Genomic DNA, 3,702 nt, shown 5'->3' with positions numbered 1-3,702 from the left:
AAGACAAACACTTCACACAATTGGCCTTAGTTGGTCTTTGTTTTATCCAAAACATCACAACTTACCAATTTCAAATGTACAAGAGTAGGACACTTTTACTCTTACATTTGACAAGTGCTTTAAACCTTTCTTTAAGATATGTCACTTAAGTTACAATCTTGTAGTATGACTCTAAGAATTGTTTTGGAACGAAGTATGACTCATCTTCCTGATCTAACCATTTCAACAATTCATGACTCCTCTTCTTAGTCATAAGAATGCACTAAGATGACCTTTAGAGGACTAATTGTGATATGATTTCTAAATCATTAAGATGATCACAAACATGATACTAAAGTACTCTCCCATCATTTCAGATTTGAGAAACTTTTATCTTTCTGCCTAATTTGATTCTTCCCATTCGTTCTGCCATACATTGAGACTTTTCCAATGTTTCAGAATTATACTTAAACTTGTAAGTATAACCATATTTACTAAACTTTAGTAAATCAAATAGTCTTAACGAGCTTTGTGGTGGACATGACCAGTGCACAAGAATGTGTACTCGATCCCTTTAGTCCTTCACTTGACTCACACATCCATGTGAACAAGTAATTAGTCTTGATTTTCCAATGCTTGAAAGTTCTCATTCATCATACTATTCAACTTGCATGATTCCAAGTTTCGGTCCAATTGAAACTTGGGCGATGAGGAACTTTCCTGATTTGGTAAATTTAGACACTACCACAAATGAAAGAATCAAATCCATTTTCCAATATTGTTGTCAGTGGAATCATATAAGCAACAATTTTCCACAAATGCCATTGTAAGGATACTTCAAATAAATAAAATTAAACAATTTTCTTTTATTTTAAAACTTTGCGGAAAAACTTATCCTTACAATCCACATGGAAAATTGTTGTTATCTATTCCTTAGCAATATATCATAACTTCTTAAGCAACTGCTCAAAATTCTGATGTGATCGAAATCCACCTTTGCGATCAGAATCAGCATATACTTCCTTTAAGATTTCTCTCTATTATTTGATTCTTAAAACATCAACATGTGACCCAGTCACATCATGTAATGAGGATCTCAGAATAGAACTTAACAGAGTTAGATAATGGGCTCTACCTGATGTAGAGTCAAACTTATTGACTTTAACATCCTTAGGTAAATTTGGCAGCTTTGCAATCAACGCCCCTTCCTTTGGCAAAATAAACATATGGACCCTTTGGTAATGGGACTATCTCAGACTTAGCCTTTCTCTTTACCATTTGGTCAACCGGGTTGACTATGGCCAATCCCTTTCCATTGGGAAGAGAATGCTTTTTCTGTATTTCCAGTGTCACCATTATCACTGTCCATAAAGTTTTTGGGAAGTTGATCTTCTAATCAAATTTGTTTTACTATCGTTCCAAATCATTGCTGATTCAGCAGCACCAAGCAAATAGATATGATCATTAAGGTTCATGTCATAGTCTGTTTCATAGTAGTCCCAAAGGAACTCACTATGTGACTTAGAAAGTGATTGAACATCCAACTTTCTCAAGACTTTGACACCCAACTCTCCCGGCTTCTCAATATGTGACTTCATCTCTAAGATGTGATCACACATAGACCTTGCTTGCCATTAGGGCTTGAGTGACCTTGAACTTGTGGGTTAGGGAGAATAATTGGAGGAGGTGGAGGAAGAGAAGTATGACTTCCATGAGCCAAACTTGGGAAGTCATATTCATTAGGAAAGCTTGGTTTGGGAAGATCATTGTTGTCTAAACCAGACATCAACAATGGGAGAAATTCACGTAAAGTTGATTTAAGTCCTTAATATAACACCCAATATGATATATTAAGGCTAGGACCCAACAAACTATTTTATAACTTGGAAGAGGGATGCCGTAATCCAAGCTATAAAATATTTGAAGGTAGGTGAATGACGATTCACCAATTTCCACCAAGATAAACGAAATGTATTATTACGTTTTAATTGGTTTTGAAACTCCTAGATGCTTTTGAGATTCATTGAACTTTTCAATGGCATGTTTCAATCTCGAGTGTGCCCTTCAGGTTTTGTGACTGGGATGTCGAGGATCACAAAACAAGGTGTGAAGTAACCATGCAAATATACTTGGTACCCTTAATATTTACCCCTCAATCGATGTGTCGGTTAACCACACACGCTCCAACGATACTATGATAAACATTAAGTTACCCTTTGCCTACCTTGTTAAGTCCAGGTTAGTGTGCCGGTTAACTACACATGCTCCACTAACAGCTTAAACAAAGTGCAAAGTGTAATTTCATGGATTAGCACATTATTCACATTTTCCTAAGTAACTAAGATTGGGAATTTATAAGTGTTAAGTTACTTAGTATTTATCATTATACTTATAATGAAGGGAGAATTATAGCCCTTGTCCTACCTGTTCGGCTAACGATCCTCCACCGGTCAAGGAAGCGGTGAGTGAGAGTGGACACCCATTAAACTGCCATTTTATAGGCAGTAACCTTATACCCCCCTTATAGACCGGCTTCGTGAATGAGGCCTACTAATGGTAAGACGACTTTACTCTTATACATATATATATAAATATTATTAACTTATAATATTATAAAGTATAAGGGTTGAATTTTAACTTTTAAAATTCTAAGGGCTTAACTTGGAATTAAAGTATTCATAAGTGAAAACTTTACAAATTCCAAAACTTGAGGGCAAGTTTTTGAAACTATTCAAAACTTTTCATTTCATAACTTATGAGTTTAATGGTTCATTAAAATGAAGACTCTTCATTTTTTATGTAACCTCTTATTCTTTAATAACACTTTTAAAGAAGTGACTCTTACATAATACTATTTAATGAAAAAGACTCTTCATTTTTTATGTAACCTATGGCACTTTTATGAGTTTTAAGATTCATAAATGTGACCTTTTATGTAACTTGAGGACAAGTTACAAAAACACATTTTATGAATTACCTCTAGATTAATTAGGATTGAAAAAACCTAAAACACAATTTTTTTTCCATTAATCTAAACTAACTCATAAATCAAGGAAACATAAAACTTTTGGTAATCCATAACTTATGGAGTTAAATGCTTGTTTTATGATGAAACATTTCATGTTCCATAACTTAAGAATAAGTTATGAAATTCTTTAAAACATTAACACCAAATTTTGTAACTCCATAAAAACTTTGAATCAAAATTTTTTTTTAAAACCTTTTCATATCCATAACTTATGGAGGTTTCAAAACACTTAAGATCACAACTTAAAAAAAACTTTTGAGCTCCAAAATTTTATGACAAAATTTGTAACTCCTTAAAACATTTAGATCAAACTTTTAAAACTAATAAAATAATCATATCATTTTATCTTTTACTAAATTTGACCTAATTCAACTCATATAGCAAATGATTCAAATTTTACAAATAATTAGTTTTTTCACAAAACAAGTAATTATCTTAAAATTTGACAAACTTCATGTTTTTTTTTCTTTTTTTTTCAACTTTAAAAATCAAACATTCGCATGAATATAACAGAAAACAACCCATGGCTCTGATACCACTGTTGGGTTTTGAGCATTCTAACACTCCTATGGTGTACATGCAACCCTATAAACCTTGGATCTATGTTTTCTCTATTATACATGCAAATATTACCTATTCCAAGGTTTCATCCTAACTAGCATATTATGAAGCACCTATACTACAAAGTTCTAGTT

This window comes from Lactuca virosa, chromosome 1 (genome assembly GCF_052849685.1).
Source record: "Lactuca virosa cultivar CGN04683 chromosome 1, Lactuca_virosa_CGN04683_v6, whole genome shotgun sequence".
NCBI classification, from domain to species: domain Eukaryota; kingdom Viridiplantae; phylum Streptophyta; class Magnoliopsida; order Asterales; family Asteraceae; genus Lactuca; species Lactuca virosa.
Note: the sequence above shows the minus strand (reverse complement) of the source record.